The 18731-nt window shown below is 36.7% G+C and overlaps 1 protein-coding gene across 1 annotated transcript in view; it reads right to left on the bottom strand.

The window, feature by feature from the left end:
- LOC106129281 (octopamine receptor beta-2R) overlaps positions 1-18731 on the bottom strand; it is a 107394-nt gene that overhangs the window by 26697 nt on the left and 61966 nt on the right. The window contains exon 2 of the mRNA XM_060950988.1: positions 4590-4609. The gene's annotated coding sequence lies outside the window, so the exon portion shown is untranslated. The remainder of the gene's footprint in view (positions 1-4589; positions 4610-18731) is intronic.

Here is an 18731-nt window from a genome sequence, read left to right as displayed (position 1 = left end):
AAAAAGAAAAGAACCACTCCTTCTCTTTCCCATGGATGTCGTAAAAGGCGACTAAGGGATGGGCTTATAAAATTCGGATTCTTTAAGGTGACAGGCTAGCATCAAGTCACTACTTATTTAAACCTCAATTATATAATTAAGCCGAATAGCTGAATGTGGCCTTTGAATTTTTGCGAGACTATTGGCTTTGTCTACCTCGCAAGGGATATAGACGTGACCAGATGTGAATTTGTTAGCTGTTTAGGTTAATGATGGATATGATATTCAAATAACGACAGGTTGCTAGACCATCGCCTGAAAAAGAATTCCAAGTTTATAAGCTTTTCTCTTAGTAGCCTATTACGACATCCAAGGGAAAGATATGAAGTGGTATACTAATTTATGTATAGTCTTAACACTTGAGTGCCAATTTTGTCGGAGAACAATCGCGTTTCTAATCAAATAGGTTTTGCATATTGATAAAATATAAACGAGGCTTCATTTTCAATCTAGACTTTGAAATCGACTGTAAAATGCTTCGTTTACAGTCCTATTATGTGTTCTTGATTTTATTATCTAAATTACAAGAGAAATTCTGTTATTTCTCCATTTTATACTGGTGCCGTGTGGTTCCCGGCACCAAAGACCTTTCCATCGCTTTCCTATGGATGTCGTAAAAGGCGACTAAGGGGTATGCTTATAAAATTGGGATTCTCCTTTTAGGCCATGGCCTAGCAACCTGTCATTATTTGAATCTCAATACTATCATTAAGCCAAATAGCTGAACGTGGCCTTTAGTCTATTCAAGACTATTGGCTCCGTCTACCCCGCAAGGGATATAGACGTGACCATATTTATGTATGTTATACTGGTCTGATAGTAAGCCAAAACATAGTATGTGTCAGTTGTTCGTCTTTTATCACCTAACCAGATTAACAGATCCGTGTGGTTTCCGAAACTTTCGAATAGAACCACACCATATCTTTCCCAAGTATGTCGTGAAGGGCGACTAACTGATAAGCTCATAAACTTGGAATTCTTGTAGACAGGCGATGGGCTTGCAACCTGTCACTAAGCTTAAGCTATATGGTTTGATGATGTAATAAAGATTCAAATAGTGACAGGTAGATGGCCCATTGCCTAAAAGAAGATACATAAGTTATGTTATTGACTAACATATATTTATATATACATATAATCACGTCTTTATACCTTACGGAGTAGATAGAGCAAACAGTCCTGAGTAGACTGAAATGCTACGCTCTGCTGTACGGTTCAATGGTAGAATTGAGATTGACTTATTTGTATTATTTTAGATCTTTAAATAAAAGCTTCTATCCTTTTCATACATACATACATATAATCACGTCTATAGCCCTTGCGGGGTAGACAGAGCAAATAGTCTACAAAATACTGATAAGCCACGATTAGTTGTTTGGCTTACAGATAGAAATGAGATTCATATAAAGTGACAGATTGCTAGCCTGTCGCCTAAAAGAATCCCAAGTTTATAAGCATATCCCTTAGTCGCCTTTTACGACATACATAGGAAAGAGATGGAGCGGTCCTAATCTTTTTCTATTGGTGCCGAGAACCACACGGCACATTTTTATGATATGTATAAATAATTCACTAACTAAGCGACATTACCAAGCAAAAGTAATAGATGGTTCTATTCAGGGTAGAATTTGCTATGCATCACAGCTGTTTGAGCTCTCATAATTAAGTATTCTTGGTATAATGTATATCTACAGCGGAATTAGATAGCAAGGCAGACAGTGCAAAAAATTACTTCCAGTTTTCATATAAAACTAATTTGTACCCGCATCTTCGCCAGTGTGAATTAGCGCTATCTACAAATAAGCGACGAAATTAGCACCACCTATACATAAAAAGAAACGAATTAAACGCCACCTACAGAAAGCGAATCGTCCTTGAAAAATTAATCAATCACTTAAGAAACATGGCTCATGGCGGAGCTGACAGCGGTCAAAATCTCAGTTTCGGCGCGAGAGGCGTTGCATGTAGAAAACAGAAAACGCGGGAAGCTCTCTCATTGGTCGTTCGAGGCAGAACGACAATAGTTTGAAGGAAAATTGGCAGTGCGCGCGCGCTTTGCTTTGTTAAAGGCTGCGACTGACAAGGCGGCCATCCTTAGCATAAAAATAGGGTTGGGGAAAGTTCGGTAAAATAGAGATGCGCGCTAAAATGGCTATTTTTACCAGTTGGCTGCGATATATATAACACAGATAAGAGTCAGATCTAGGATTTAAAATTTGTCATTTATTTATTTATTTAAACTTAATGCACGTAAAATGAAGTTGGTAAACATAGGTGGCACGTGAAAATAGGTGGACTGAAAGCCACAAGGCATTCTTTACCAGTCGAACCTTTGGACCAACCTGAGATGGATGATTTAAGGTTCCTGTTCATTGTGTTTTAGCATAGGGAGAATTTCCCGCGGCAGGGGAAAACTAATAATTAACGGGAATTTCCCCATCACATACATACATATAATCACGCCTATAACCCTTGCGGGGTAGACAGAGCCAACAGTCTTAAAAAGACTTATAGGCGACTTCAGCTGTTTGGCTTAATGATAGAATTGAGATTCAAATAGTAGCAGTTTGCTAGCCTGTCGCCTAAAAGGAGAATCCCAAGTGAATAAGCTTATCTCTCAGTTTTGCCGTAATTCAATTTAAATCACAAAACGCTGAACAAAATCGATTCATTTATGAAACTTAACTTTTATACAAGATTGCCACGTTCAATAATATAAATCTCAATTAAACATGACGAATATACCTACTGCCAACAGATCCAGTTTTATTCTTTGAAAGTTTTCCTAATAATCATAAATTATGCGTTTAATCGCCGAGGTCATAATTTTTCATTTGTCTATAAACTCGGCCACGGGTGACTGTTACACTATCATGTAATGTCATTTAGAAGAACAGCTATTTGGTGGATATTTTTAATTCAATATAGGAAGAAATTCACCATTCGAAGGTACCTATGTTGTTAATAAATTATGCATAAAATTAATCTACATACAATCAACAGTCATGTCTATATCCCTTGCGGGGAAAAAATGTGGTTCTATTCTAAATTGCCGAGAAACATACAAATCAATCTATGCATATTATAATGTAATTTTCTTCTTCTTTAATGTTACTGAGACTGAGCTGACAGACAAACGCACAGCCAATACCGAAAGGTCTCGAAATTGGGAATTGACCATGTGGGGTTTCTTATATGGTCTCGGGGTTCACTAAGAGATGATTTCTCGTAATTTCTAGACGCAGATTTATTTTGTAAAATGTTAGGCGAGTATGTTGTAAAATGTTTGGCGAACAAATATACTATGCGAAATCTTGTTTTGAATTAAATATTTGTTTAATTACTTACGCTACGGTGTAAATGCGTCCGATTGCGTAGTTCACACGCCGATAAAGGGCAGTTGATGCAATAAACAGTAATGGATTACATTCTTACTCGTAAACAACTATATTAGTTCTCTTCACTGATTATGACTAAGACTAACCATACATACATATAATCACGTCTATATCCCTTACGGGGTAGACAGAGCCAACAGTCCTAAAAAGACTGATAGGCCACGTTCAGCTGTTAAGCTTAATTATAGAATTGTGATTCAAATAGTGACAGGTTGGTAGCCTGGCGCCTAAAAGAAAAATCCCAAGTTTATAAGCCTATCCCTTAGTCGCCTTTTACGACATCCATGAGAAAGAGATGGAGGATGGATATTCTTTTTTCTTTCGGTGCCGGGAACCACGAGGCGCAAATAATAAAACTCACATCAATCACGATCAACGACTAAATTACTATCATTAGTCATCAAAACAAACTTTTTATTTCCAAAATTGTATTTGTATCACAATTAAAAGGCAATCAGGCATGATTTCTGACTGAAAATTGATATTTGATATAGTACAAAAGTATATAGCTCAGAAACTACTAAAGAGGGTTGGTTTTGTAAATTCAATTCAATTTATTTATTGCATCCTTAATGTACAGTATACAGGTCATCGTTTATAAAATAAAGGAACAATTAAGGACCCTGTCGGGCGCTGCAATGGGAGAAGGTATAGCGGGCAACATTGTAGGCCCCTCCGGGGAGACATCGCGTCACCCTGCGCCCCCCTCGTCCATACCACGCCGTTCCCAGCGCCCGCGCAGAGGACCGCCCGTGCCCCCTCATTGAACAAGTCAGTCTTTAAACAACGCGCGGACCGGTGCGGTATGCACTCTTATTAGCGAGCGAGTTTTGTATTTCTTTTTATAAGTTACCGAAGTAAAGTTGTTATCCCGTAGTTGGCTTTTACTTCTCAATCTCGTCCCGCTATAAAGGGCTATTTATTTACTTTTTAATTTAGGATTCAAATAGTAACAGGTTGCTAACCCGTCGCCTTAAAGAAAAATCACAAGTTCATAATGTTATTCCTTAGAAGCCTATTATGACATCCATGTCACTGAGATGGAGTGGTCCTATTTTCTTTTTATTTTACCGAAAACCACACGGTAGCTAAATAAATGAGGTCTTCAGCTATTCTAATGACCATACATGATATGAGGAAATATAATTTTACCTTCAAAATTGGTGTTAAATCTGAAACAATTAAAAAAACATTGGATTAGTGTAATGATTGTATGCAGTGATCGTGACAAACTCTGACTACCCTTAGGGAAAGACTCGCGGTTTTATGTATATATGTAAATTTATGTATGTTATCCTAAAAAAAGAGAGCGGTAATTTTCTGTGCCGGGAATCACACATTGCTAAACTAAATACCTATCTTATATTAGAAGCAGCCTACATAATTTGTACAATATATATACAAAAAAATCACGCCTCTTTCCCGGAAGGGTAGGCAGAGACGACATCTTTTCACTAGCCACGATATCTGCATACTTCCTTCGCTTCATCCACATTCATAACTCTCTTCATGCCAGCTCGGCGGTTTCGGGTACTCTTGACCTGACTGATTTGTACAACATTACTAATATGTATTATAAACATGCGATTATACATTATGCCGTGTGGTTCCCGGCAACAATAGGACCACTCCATCTCTTTCCCATGGATGTCGTAAAAGACGACTAAGGGATATATAGATATGTATCGCGCTTATCACTTAGACCACGTGAACATAGTTTAGTTTGTGGTTCAGATTCGTGGCGGTCCTGACTTACTATTTCAGTAACATTTACTTTGAATGGGGAATTAGCTACGTGGCTACATAAAACGATTTTATGGTCTCGCGTATTAAAATCTGTGTGTCTTTGTAAATGTATTAATGGCATGTGTGTTCTCGTGGTCATAGAAAATATTTATAATTTCTGTACAAACTCTCCATATTAAACTTGGGTGCCCACCACCCACCACTCCATCTCGTTTCCATGGATGTCGTAAAAGGCGACTAAGGGATAGGCTTATAAACTTGGGATTCTTCTTTTAGGCGACGGGCTAGCAACCAATCACTATAATTATTTGCATCTCAATTCTTTTATTAAGCTAAACAGCTGAACGTGGCCTATCAGTCAGTTAAGACGGTCGGCTCTGTCTACGCCGCGAGGGATATAGACGTGATTATACAAGTCACCCTGTATGTATGTATAAACATGCGAAAGGTTTTTTGTTTTGCTTTCTCAACTAAACTGAGATCTTCTGAATATTAAAAAAGAAACCATAATTCTAAGCGGATCTGGATGCAAAAGCTAGTAAAAACATAGCAAACTCAGTTTGGAAAAACGTTTCGTAGAAATTTCAATTTTAAATGTCTGTTACAGAAACTGACGCAAATATGTCTATATTCGGCAATAATAAAATGTCGGCAATAAAATAGTTGAAAGTAACGCTTTTGCGAATAAAAATGTTGTTTAAAAACAATGGCTTGGATTATTCATACATACATACCTACGTCTAGTCTATATCCCTTGCGTGGTAGACAGAGCTAAAAGTCTTGAAAAGACTGAAAGACCCCTTTCAGTTGTATATTATGTTTTACTAGAGGCCGCCCGCGACTTCGTCCGCATGGAAACCCTATCAATCCCGCGGGAACTCTGGGATAAAAAGTAGCCTATGTGTTATTCTGGGTCTTCAGCTACCTACATACCAAATTTCATGGTAATCGGTTCAGTAGTTTTTGCGTGAAAGAGTAACAAACATCCATACAAACTTTCGCCTTTATAATAGTAGTAGGATTGATGACATTGTGATTCATATAGTGACAACAATCTGATTTTAATTTCAGTTTAGCAGCGGGTTGGTAGACCTCTGTCTATCATGTAAAGGAATGAAGATAACATACGAACGAATATATAACCAAAATAGTATTCAAGTTGTTTAATTTTAGACAATTTAGAACAAAGCACGTAGAATTTGCGAAACGTGACAGGGAAGCTACAAAAAATTGAAAGTACAGAGGGGTAACATTATTTTTTATTGATTTAATTTGTAACAATTACAAATTATATAGCATTTACCAGCCACAGTCATATGACACGCGCGACTCCGTTTTTATCGCGAGAAAAACTATCGCCGTTTCACTTTTTTATTATAACGTGAAACGGGACAGAAATAGTTTGTCGCGTATTAAAAAGGCGTCTCTCGGGCCATGATGCGGGGGGACTGGGAGGTAAAGTTGTCATTGTCTAACCATTACAGTTATCGTAGATTACGTCCTCGCACCTCTATGGAGAAGAACCCAGGTCTACCTATCACCTGGACTGGGAACATCTGGTTTGCCTAATTTGACCTACATTTGTAACGCTTTCCACCGAGTGAGTGAGAGTGAGCATGAGTCAACAGAATAATGCTTTTCATTTGCAGCACACTTAAACGTCAAGTGGTCACACCGTGACCACAAAATATCTTACCTTCCCCCCACCACAAAGATATCACTTGCAGTTTTTATGTCTCTCAGATTTCTGCTGAATTTAGTTCACAGAATAACACTTTTTTACCAGTGAATTCAGCAATTCTTTTTTTCTGCATATTACAACTCGACGTGTGTTTACCGGCACCAATACAAAAAAGAATAGGACCACTCCATCTCTTTCCTATGGATGTCGTTAAAGGTGACTAAAATAAGCTTACAAACTTGGGATTCTTTTTTTAGGCGCAACCTAGCAAATTATTATTATTTGAATTTCAATTCTATCATTAAGCCAAATGGCTGAACGTGACCTATCAGTCTTTTCAAGACTGTTGGCTCTGTCTACCTCGCAGGGGATAAGACGTGACTGACCATATGTTTGTGCGTATGTATGTTACAACTCGAAAAATTAATCTTCACCGCTTGCGTCAAACACAGCGTCAGTTCTGTGTTTTCAATAGTTTTAGCTTCCGTGTGTCATACGTTATCTAAACTGGAGCGAGATGGCTCATGCCTCAGGCGGGGCAACTTTAATGCTAACCGTTTTGTACGAGATACCTTCAGGTATTTAACGAAGAATTAGTTCTACATTCATTCATGTTTTTTAATGTAGACAATGTGCATTCGTCCACGATTTAGATTTAAGAGATCTATATTTTTAAATTGTCATCCGATGAAAATGCCGTGTAGTTTGTTCCACCGCTTCTTCCACACATGCGCTTTGGAAGCGGTAGTAGTTATAATTAGATTTAAGTTTTGTGACGCCAATAAGTGATACCTTGTATCCAGTTTTGAAAATAAATCTATTCTATTCTATTGTCACGTATTTTGCTATGCTATCTTTCATTGATTCATATAATGACGTCTATATCCCTAGCGGGGTGGACAGAGTCAGGTGTCCTGAAAAACTTTTAGGCCACGTTTAGATGCAAGGCTTAATGATAAAATATCTCAATTAGAATATGTTATGTTACTAAAGAAACAGCTGATAAAATGCCGTGTGGTTTCCGTCACTTTAGAATAGAACCACTTCCCATCTTTGCCATGGATATCGTAAAAGGCGACTAAGGGTTTAATAGGCTTATAATCTTGTGGGCACCAGATTAGACAATTCACACTCATACAATTTTTTTCAGGCATCATATACATACATACCTACATATGGTCATATCTATGTCCCTTGTGGGGTAGACAGAGCCAACAGTCCTGAAAAGACTGATCGGCCACGTTCAGCTATTGGGCTTAATGATAGAATTGAGATTCAAATAGTGACAGGTTGCTAGCCCGTCGCCTAAAATAGAATCCCAAGTTTGTAAGCCTATCCCTTAGTCGTCTTTTACGACATCCATCGTAAAAAGATGGAGTGGTTCTATTGTTTTTTTTGTATTGGTGCCGGGAACCACACGGCACTAAGTTAAGTATAGAAACACACAAATAACGGGAAGAAAAATTATTCCGGTCACGCGCTCCTCAGGGACAAGTTCTCTAGTTATTGTTTTTACAAATGCGTCCTGTGGGAACTATTGTGGTCGGGTGCGTTGTGTATTTTGTATGCTGATGTCTCGGTCTGATCAAAATGTAGGTATATGATAAAACAGTAAGAACTAGTATGTTTGTACATTGAATTTTTTCTTACGCCCGCAGATAATAAGGTACCTTTTTAACTGGGCAAGAATTTTTGTTATAGGATCTGTAATCATTCATTAATATAATCACGTCTATTTCCCTTGCGAGGACAGAGTCTGCAGTCTTAAAAGACTGATAGGCCACGTTCAGCTGTTAGGCTCAATGATTTGAGATTCAAATAGTGACATGCTGCAAGCCTGTCGCCTAAATAAGAAGAATCCCAAGTAATGAGCATATCCCTTAGTCGCCTTTTACGAAATCCATGGAAAAGTGTTGGAGTGGTCCTATTTTTTTTTATATTGGTGCCGAAAACCACACGGCACTGTATTTCCGAAGATTATTAATGTATATAAAAGAAATTAACGGTAACATAACGTTTTTTTTTCTGACGTTTCGACTGGGTTGCACCAACGGTGGTAACAGAGCCGAGGTCACAAGATAAGACTGGGTCCCATCCATCGTGGTCAACTACTTTTGTAACAATTCCCACGATAGTGAATCTCCACGCAAATGCTAGTATAGTATAAAGATATGATTATGTATAAATATATGATTGCCGTATGGTTCCCGGCACCATTACAAAAAAAAATAGGACCACTCCATATCTTTCCCACGGATGTCGTAAAAGGCGACTAAGGGATAGGCTTATAAACTTGGGATTCCTCTTTTAGGCGATGGGCTAGCAACCTGTCACTATTTGAATCTAAATTCTATCACTAAGCCAAACAGCTGAGCGTGGCCTATCAGTCTTTTCAAGACTGGTGGCTCTGTCTACCCCGCTAGGGATATAGACGTGATCATATGTATGTATATGATTATGTAGGTACATATAAGTAATAATTCAAAACACAAAATCATACTTCCAGAGCTAAACAAGAAATAGTACTGACAAATATGGATAGCTTGTGAATTTTCCTAACAGCGATACACACTCAGAAGCTGAAAGATATTTATTTACTGTATATTCCTTAGAATTTATTTTCCTACGTCTAAAAATGTACTCGCATCTATTCTCATAGAAATAAGTGTCACTTGTATAAAGTGTTTTTAGACAGGATCTCACCTGACACATTCCGCACACGTTCTATGGAGAACTTGATAAAACTTATCTATACAATAAATTGTGTTACTAAAGATTTCTTATTATTCCGGAATTTTTACTTTTTCGTCAGTTATTTTTACTTTTCACTATAAAAATGAATGCTATTGTTACTTATATTTGTATATAGGTTAAGTAAATGTAAACACGGCGGAAGTAAATAATGTAAAAATACATACATACATAAAATCACGCCTCTTTCCCGGAGGGGTAGGCAGAGACTACATCTTTCCACTTGCCACGATCTCTGCATACTTCCTTCGCTTCATCCACATTCATAATTCTCTTCATGCAAGCTCGGCGGTTTCGGGTACTCTTGACCTAAGTAAAAATATACTTACTTACAATGATCTAATATACAAATAAAATAAATACATATAATCACGTCTTAATCCCTTGCGGGGTAGACAGAGCTAACAGTCTTGAAAAGACTGATAGGCCACGTTCAGCTGTTAAATAGTGGTTAATGATAGAATTGAGATTTAAATAGTGACAGGTTGCTAGCCCAGCGCCTAAAAGAATCCCAAGTTTATATATAGCCTATCCCTTAGTCGCCTTTTATGACATCCATGGGAATGAAACGGAGTGGTCCATACAAATAACTAGAAATATTTATACTTCAAATGATTCAATATAGGTTAGATTCTCCTGTAAAGGTTTTTTTATACCAGACTAGCTGTGCCCGCGACTTTGTCCGATTGGAATAGTTGTTTTGGGCATCATTGAAGCCCCCAAGGATGACAAATTTTCCCCGGTTTTTTTAGCATATTCAAACAAACAAACAAACTCTTCAGCATTATAAAATTAGTATAGATTTGAGTGCGTATGACCTCAATCTGCCGGTTGGTAGGTAAGCAAGATGAGGTCTAACATGATGCACGTATCGTAAATAGAATCAGATTATTTTTAATTGTATAATAAAATGTGCCGTGTGGTTCCCTGCACCAATACAAAAAAGAATAGGAACACTCCCATCTCTTTCCCATTGATGCCATAAAAGGCGACTAAGGAATAGGCTTACAAACTTGGGATTCTTTTTTAGGCGATGTGTTAGCAACCTGTCACTATTTGAATCTCAATTCTATCATCAAGCCAAATAGCTGAACGTGGCCACTCAGTCTTTTCAGGACTGTTGGCTCTGTCTACCCCGCAAGGGATATAGACGTGACCATAATGTATGTATGTGTGTTATTTTTATTTATTATCTTAACGGTATTTAATCAAGTACAAATTGAAGACAACTTGAGATTGAAACTAGAGGAAGTTCACAATTGAAAATCAATTATATTTACTAGGCTTCGCACTGTTAACTTGAGATAATTGATTTTGTTATTTGCTGTATCTAAAGTTTTTTTTTACTCGTTGATTATTAATTGTTATGAGCTATTGAATATATGCCATTAGGTATTGAATTTCTTAGAAATTATATACATTTTTGTTAGAACTTTAGAATAGCACCAATCCATCTCTTCCCCATGGAGGTCGTAAGGGGCGACTAACGGAATAAGCGCACATTCATTCTTCCTGGTAGAGATGAAAAAACAATGTATGTCAGCTGCTTCTCTTCCCGTGGAGACTGTTAAAGTCAATTAAGGAAAAAGCTTCGGAAAAAACTTCGGATTTTTCTTTTAGACGATGTACTATCAACCTGTCATAATTTTAGTCTCAATTCCATAACAAAGCCATCTTGCTGCCGTTCGCAGCGGCCTTTCAGTCTTCACGAGACTCTTGGCTCTGTCTACCCCGTAAAGGATACAGACGTAATTGTATGTAAGTATAGTACATTAGAATTTTATTCAGTCACTCTTCCTATTGTTTATTATTATTACCTCAATGAAGAGAACTAAGAATATGGCTACCGTAAGTATTAAATCCACCGTAAGAACTATGGCTCCACGCCAAAACACTTTAATATGTTTTTCATGAAAATAAAACGTAATATGAACGAACGAATTGAATTTACTCCAAGCTCTAAACGTAGTGCTGCAAAATTATCGATAATTGCGCCATCGATAGTTAGAATAATAGGGATTTTTCTTTCGTTAATATAAATATGGAGTTTAACTTATATCGATCGATAATATTACTAAATATTGATGAAAATATTTAAATTAAATGTTTCTAATTATTATGTAGCGTCGGTGGTCGAATCCCGGTTAAAATGCGCGATGCGCAGAAAGGCACAGGTTCAAATCCCACCTCGGTCATGTACCAATTATTATTTTCAAAGTTATGTTGATTAGTTTGAATACCAACCGATGCTGATTGATGATGATTACGGTGTGGAAAAACATCATGAGGAAACCTGCACATGAATTCAGGCAACTGGATGTGTAACCATGGATCCAATACGAGTTAGGTTTACCTTAAAAAGTTGCGGAGGTCAGATGGTCAGTCGCTTCGTGTAAAAACCTACATACATATGGTCACGTCTATATCCCTTGCGAAGTAGACAGAGCCAACAGTCTTGAAAAGACTGATAGGCCACGTTCAGCTATTTGGCTTAATGATAGAATTGAGATTTAAATAGTGACGGGTTGGTAGCCCATCGCCTAAAAAAGAATCCGAAGTTTGTAGGCCTGTCTCTTAGTCGCCTTTTACGACATCCATAGGAAAGAGATGGAGTGGTCCTATTCTTTTTTGTATTGGTGGCGGGAACTACACGGCACTGTATGTGTAAAAACCTAACACACCCAATAAAGGATCCAGGAAACGACCGAGATGGGATTCGAACCTGTGCCTTTCTGCGCATCACGCATTTTAACCGGGCACCTTACCGATTCGACCAGCGACGCTCTTACATTGTACCATTCTGACTAGTAGTGTCTAAAACTGTCCATTAATGAAATGATTTAATTTATAATGAAGAGTTTTTATTACAATCAAATCAAGTCGTCAATAGTATTTTCAGTTATCAATAGTGTTTTCAATTATAATAATGGCACCAAATTTCAAACAACAATCCCTCTCATTTCAAATGCACAATCCAATCACGAAATATTTATTCTGCATATTTTAATAACGACTGTGAACGACAAAATAGTGAAAGAACAGAGCATTATGCTCATTAAGTCTTAAACACAATTTGAAAAAAAGAGGAAATTAACATAAAAATCAAATAGGTAGGAGGTACCTATAAAATTAAAAGTTTCTGGTATTTTTTTTTAATTAATATTTTATTTGAATTTAATGTAATTTAAAAAAATTGGTTACAATAAAAAAATGAATAAATGAATAAGAAAGTAATAAGAAAATGAGCGATAGAGTAAATGGGAGAATGAGCAAATGAGTGAATGAATAAATGAGTCAATTACATCCTCATTCCTCTGTCGCGCCTTTTCTGAAAACCCTATATTTTGTCAAAATTGACTTTGTAATTACACACGAAACAATGGCAATATTATTTAAACAGGAATATTCATTCATCCCTTCGCAACGTACATTTCGTACAACGCTTATTCATTTTAATTATACAGACAAATGTGGTCGTTTCGTTACAACGTACTGACGGGATGAAAACGTAATTTAATTGACTCGACTATGCGACAGTTGCTTCGGAAACGGTGTTAACTTCGTTGTTTTTAGTTCGTTTTTAAAACACGTACTTACTACCCATACGTAATCCTACTAATATTATAAATGCGCAAGTTTGTGAGTATGTCAGGATGTCAGTATGGAGGTTTGTTTCTCTTTCACGCAAATATGTGAAATTAAATCGATTGCGATGAAATTTGGTATGTAGGTAGCTAAAGACCCAGAGTAACAAAAAGGCTACTTTTTATCTCGGAGTTCCCACGGGATTGATTCCACGCGGATGAAGTTACGAGCGGCTTCTAGTACGTACATAAAAAACCACGCCTCTTTCCCGGAGGAGTAGGCAGAGACTTACTCTTTCCACTTGCCACGATTCCTACATCTACCTAAATTAATGTGTAGTAGTGTAAAAGAGTATTATGAGTAAGTAAAATAAAAGAGGAATTTGATTAACTCATTGAGCGAATCTCCCTCTCCCTCTCTTTCACTCGCGTATTTGCAGTTGCACTCTTCACTCGGAGCCTGGGGTCAGCTCCCCTACATTATCCTTTCATTTTGTCCGGCGTGCGCCGGCGTCTTCAGTTTTTAGACCATTGGCACGCGTATCACCTTTAACGACGAAGCCAGGCCAGGATTCGAACCTGGATATCTTCCTAGTCTTTTGAAAGCCGTGCTTAATCGTGCTTGACAAAAAACGCTCTTATGGCTCTCAATATTTAAATAAAAATGATGATTAATAGTTAATCTATATTTGGTGTATAAACGTTACTGTACGCTGAGAATTATTCATTCATTTTCAATGTTCCAATAATAATGATTCAATAACGATTATTTAATAGTCAGAATGGTCCATTCAAATCAGATATAGCGTACTTAAGTAATTAATTATGATCAATAATTATGCTCTTTATTCGGATCACATATAGTCTATTATTTTGTGACACACAGTTTTTAAGGACTACAAACTTGTAAAATGTTTTATTTAATGTGAGTAACTTTTTATTCTTATTTTTATTGTGTAAACTTAATTACTTAATTTCTTTAATAACCTGTATTAAGAATTTTCGTAAAATTAAAGGTATAAAAGGTAGGTATGTAATAGGTAAGTAATAAAGAAAATACAGGAGAGGCACTATCAATATTAGTCTTAAGCCAAATTCTGATTAATAAACTAAAAAATTATAGCATGAAAGTACCGGGTGCTTCTTCTTGATAAGTTGGGGATTTAATTCACAAATTGAGAAATTTGGCCAAATATCAGATTAACAAAGAACTATAATTGACGCGTTTGCATGAAAAAAAATATATATTAAAATGGAGCAAAAAAACAGAGACAATTATCGGGGATATTATCTATGTTTGAGTTCCGATTATCTATTTGTATAGACGTGATTATATGCATGCATAATTTTTACTACGTGTAATTTGGCTATGCCAATAGGTTTGTTAAACGTAAAGGCGGTGTGTCACGGAACGTCCTTTATAGAACAATAGTGTCAGATTAGTTCATCCGTACATGAGGTAGCGACGCATATATAATGCGCAAATTGTCTACAATGCGGGAAATAATTACAGTTTATGTGTATTCATGTCGCTTTTGTACTAACAAAATAATGTTAAAGTGGAAAATGTTGAAAAAAACTTGTATCAATAATTTGCTTTTAAAACTCCCTGACGGAGAAAGCCAAAAATAATTACACGAATATCTTAGCCGTGTGGTTCCTAGGCACCAATAGAGAAAAGAATAGGACCAATCCATCTCTTTTCTATGGGTGTCTTAAAATGTGACTAAGGGACAGACTAATAAGGCAGATGATGGGCTAGCAACCTTCTATTTGAATCTCAATTCTATCATTAAGCCAAACAGCAACATGGCCTATCAGTCTTTTCAAGACTGTTGGCTCTGTCCGCCCCGCAAGTGATATAAATGTGACTATATCTTATGATGATATATGTTATATCTTATATCAATGAAATATGTATGTACACCTAAAATCCTCACGGTGACAGGAAGGCGTTTGACGTTACTTTGAAAGTACTCGCAATTCATATACCAATGATTTCGTTTCGTTTCGTTCGTATAAGTTTAAAGTAAAAAATATAATATTTCTATATTAAGATTCTAAAATGTATATTGATACCCCACCAATTATTGTGAACTAGAGGCCGCCCGCGACTTCGTCCGCATGGAAACCCTATCAATCCCTCTCAACTCTGGGATAAAAAGTAGCCTATGTGTTATTCTGGGTCTTCAGCTACCTACATACCAAATTTCATGGTAATCGGTTCAGTAGTTTTTGCGTGAAAGAGTAACAAACATCCATACAAACTTTCGCCTTTATAATAGTAGTAGGATATTCCATTATTGATAACTATCTGTCAGTTAGTGGTCTAGTAATCCTGACCGCAAAGCAAATGTCTAGACAGCTGCCTAATAAGTCTGTGGTTTTATCATAATGAAGACGATAATAATAGGACAGAATTATTAATACTCGTTGTACTTAAATGGGGCATTTCAATAACAGAGTATGATTTGAACACTGGATGGGATTTAAACCCGGGACATTGTATTTTAGATGCAAGAACATAAAGACAACCGCTGCGTTACGAAGGAAAATAATTATAAAAAATTTATCAATTTCTGATTTAAATCACCCATAAAAAAATATTTATGATGACCTTGGGTTTATTTTGTTTTATATTTATAATAATGTCTATATAATAATGTCTATGACAGAGTTGAGAGGAATGAATTGTGGTCAGCACTTTCTATGCATGGGGTGAGCAGTCTCTTAATACGAGCACTGAAATCCTTATATGAGGATTCGAGTGCTTGTGTCAGGATAAACGGAGCGCACACTGAGTGGTTTAAGATTGAGAAAGGCGTTAGGCAAGGATGTGTTGCGTCACCGTGGCTGTTCAACCTATTTATGGATAGCTGCTTGACAGATTTGAAAGAGTCTAAAAGTGGATTAAGGATGAATGAGTTACTCGTCAAATGTCTGCTCTATGCCGACGATCAGGTTATACTGGCGTCATCAGCGGAGGAGTTACAGGAGATGGTAAACTGTATGCATGAAGCTTTAAAAGAGAAAGGAATGAAAGTGAACGTAAGTAAAACTAAAACACTGGTTTTTGAAATGGAGTAAGAAATGACAGCATGTAATATTTTGATTGGAGGAGAAAAAGTGGAGCAAGTGAAAGAGTTTGTATATCTAGGATCAAAGTTTACATCAGATGGCAAGTATGATAGTGATATTGAAAGGAGAGTGAACGCGGGGAACATGGTGAATGGAGCTTTGCATGCCTTTATGAGCAGTCAGAAACTATCCAAAAAGGCTCGACTGGCTGTGCACAGGGGCGTGTTGGTCCCGACATTAATGTATGGGAGTGAAAGTTGGGTATGGCAAAAGAAGCATGAAAGCAGAATAAATGCAGTGGAAATGAGAGCGTTAAGGAGTATGATGGGTGTGAAATTGAGTGACAGGATAAGGAACAGCGTGATAAGGGAATGTTGTGATGTGAAAGAAGATGTAGTTACAGGAATAGAAAAGGGTATGTTAAGATGGTTCGGTCATGTGGAGAGGATGAATGAAAGCAGGTTGACTAAGCAGATATACAAGGAGAGTGTGGAGGGAAAGGTCGGAGTGGGAAGACCTAGACGAACGTATCTTGATCAAATTAAGGACGTCCTGGTAAAGGGTCAGGTCAAAAGTACCCGAAACCGCCGAGCTTGTATGAAGAGAGTTATGAATGTGGACGAAGCGAAAGAAGTATGCAGAGATCGTGGCAAGTGGAAAGAGGTAGTCTCTGCCTACCCCTCCGGGAAAGAGGCGTGATTTTATGTATGTATATATATGTAATAATGTCTATATTATATATACAAGATAATTTACAACATTGCCAAAAGAAATCTCATTTATAATAAACATAAAAACCTTAAATCATTTTGCTGATTAACAAAAACAAAAAAAACTGTCCCAAAAGCCGCAGAGCGTCACATCTCATCCTGACATGTGTCACGGGCCGCTGACAGATTCTGACAAGCTGACAAGCGTATTAATGGCGGTAACAAGGGACTACAATCATAATAAATTTAATATCACCTAAAAATACTTCGTTTTCTATTATGGTTGTGTGGTAAAGCTTTTGCACATCAACCAATTGCGTTTTATCTATCAGTTATACCTTGGGTATTTAGAGACAAATGAAATATATACCAGATATGTAGGATTTTAATGCTTTTTGTTCTCAAAAGGCCTTTTTTCTCTCTTTGTAAAGACAGACGTCATTTACAATTTTTCTTTGAAGATTATTCATAGATTAAGAAAAAAAAGAACCTTCCAATAACCGCAAAACAAAGCCTCAAAGGGAAATGCTAAATTTATAGAAGAACACAAGTTACAAGTCAATTAATGGCCGTAGCTATGGCCTACAATTGTCTTGATATTATCATTACTACAACTACCAATAAAACCTATTTTTTAAAACTAGTATGTCCTTTTCTAACTTTTTACATTTGCCTTCAATATTTCTAGGAAAACAATAATAGATAAAGATTCTATCCTATTCTATTCAGATAAAACATACACAATTGTGAATTTGACCTTTATAGGCCCTTAAAAAAAATTGTTTGCGTATAGCAAACTCCAGTTACGTGAAAATGTAAAATTTTTCGATATAAAGAACACAATAACTGTCATAAAACTGTAGAACGTAGCATAAAAGCAATAGGCCAAATCTATGGCAGAACACCACTGCCCATTCTGACATGTGTCACGGGCCGCTGACATTCTGACAAGCGTTCTAATAGCGGTAACAGGAGCCCATGTTCATAATTATATTTATTGCCAAAACTTATTAGGATTCTGAAACTGGAAAGTTTATTTACATCATTTTTTTAAAACCTTTTTCATTTTAAAACATGTAATTGTTTGTTTGCCTTCTTCTTTGTCGTGCTTTTTCCCACTTTCTACGTGGGGTCGGTACAGTATGTTAGTTTTTCCAATTACTTCTGTCACTTGCCATCTCACTGGTCACTCTCTTTCTCCTCCTACTATCCTTCACGTCGTCCATCCATCTCTTTTTCGGTCTTCCCCTATTTCTGACACTTTTCACTTCCATATTTTAAGCTCTATTAGTAACATGACCTTCCTCTTCTCATGATGTGTCCGTACTAACCCAGCTTAATGTCATTCTTTTTGTCATTTATTAGTTTGTTTGTCTGTTAGTCCAAAATTACACAAAGAATTTTACACAATGTAACAATGCATTTTCATCTTTTCATATTAAATAATCTTCAAAGATGTGGTCTCTGCCTACGCCTCCCGGAAAAAGGCGTGATTTTATGTTTATGTACCTATGTATGTATAATATTGACATTAAAAACATTTTGAGTTGCCATCAAGATATTTAAAAAAAAAATGCACTGTTTTAAATATTGGTGAAAAACGTGGGCAGGTTTTTTTTCTTAACTCTCGTTCTGCTGTTGTAGTGATTGATAAAATTTGCCTATTTTCTTTCCTATACCTAAAACTAATAAAGAATGCTATAGTGGCGACATCTCTACGTCACAAGTCACAACAGCTACCAGC

This window comes from Amyelois transitella, chromosome 23, assembly GCF_032362555.1.
Source record: "Amyelois transitella isolate CPQ chromosome 23, ilAmyTran1.1, whole genome shotgun sequence".
Lineage (NCBI taxonomy): Eukaryota > Metazoa > Arthropoda > Insecta > Lepidoptera > Pyralidae > Amyelois > Amyelois transitella.
The sequence above is the reverse complement of the archived record's forward strand: the minus strand, read 5'-3'. Positions and strand labels throughout refer to the sequence as shown.